Genomic DNA, 397 nt, shown 5'->3' on the forward strand with positions numbered 1-397 from the left:
GTGCGGAGGGTGGAGCTGTCCCTGAAGCTCTTCCCACATTCCCCACATGTGTAGGGACGTTCCCCAGTGTGTATGTACTGGTGTTTGCGGAGGGTGGAGCTGTCCCTGAAGCTCTTCCCACATTCCCCACACGTGTACGGACGTTCCCCAGTGTGGATGGCCTGGTGTCGGATCAGCTTGGAGTGTTGGTTGAAGCTCTTGCCACATTCCCCACATATGTAGAGCTGTTCTCCACTGCGGATGTGCTGGTGGGTGAGAAGGTTGGAGCTGTTACTGAAGCTCTTTCCACATTCCCTGCACGTGTAGGGCCATTCTCCGGTGTGTATGTGCTGGTGTCGGATCAGGTGGGAGCTCTTCCTGAAGCTCTTCCCACATTCCAAGCACCTGAAGGGCTTCT

General features: G+C 55.9%; 1 pseudogene; it reads right to left on the reverse strand.

The window, feature by feature from the left end:
- The window catches only part of LOC113961213, an 840-nt pseudogene extending 448 nt beyond the window's left edge, over positions 1-392 (reverse strand).
- Positions 393-397: the final 5 nt, after the last annotated feature.

The sequence above is a fragment of the Neopelma chrysocephalum genome, unplaced genomic scaffold (assembly GCF_003984885.1).
Source record: "Neopelma chrysocephalum unplaced genomic scaffold, ASM398488v2 Primary Assembly neopelma1_97098, whole genome shotgun sequence".
Taxonomy (NCBI): Eukaryota; Metazoa; Chordata; class Aves; order Passeriformes; family Pipridae; genus Neopelma; species Neopelma chrysocephalum.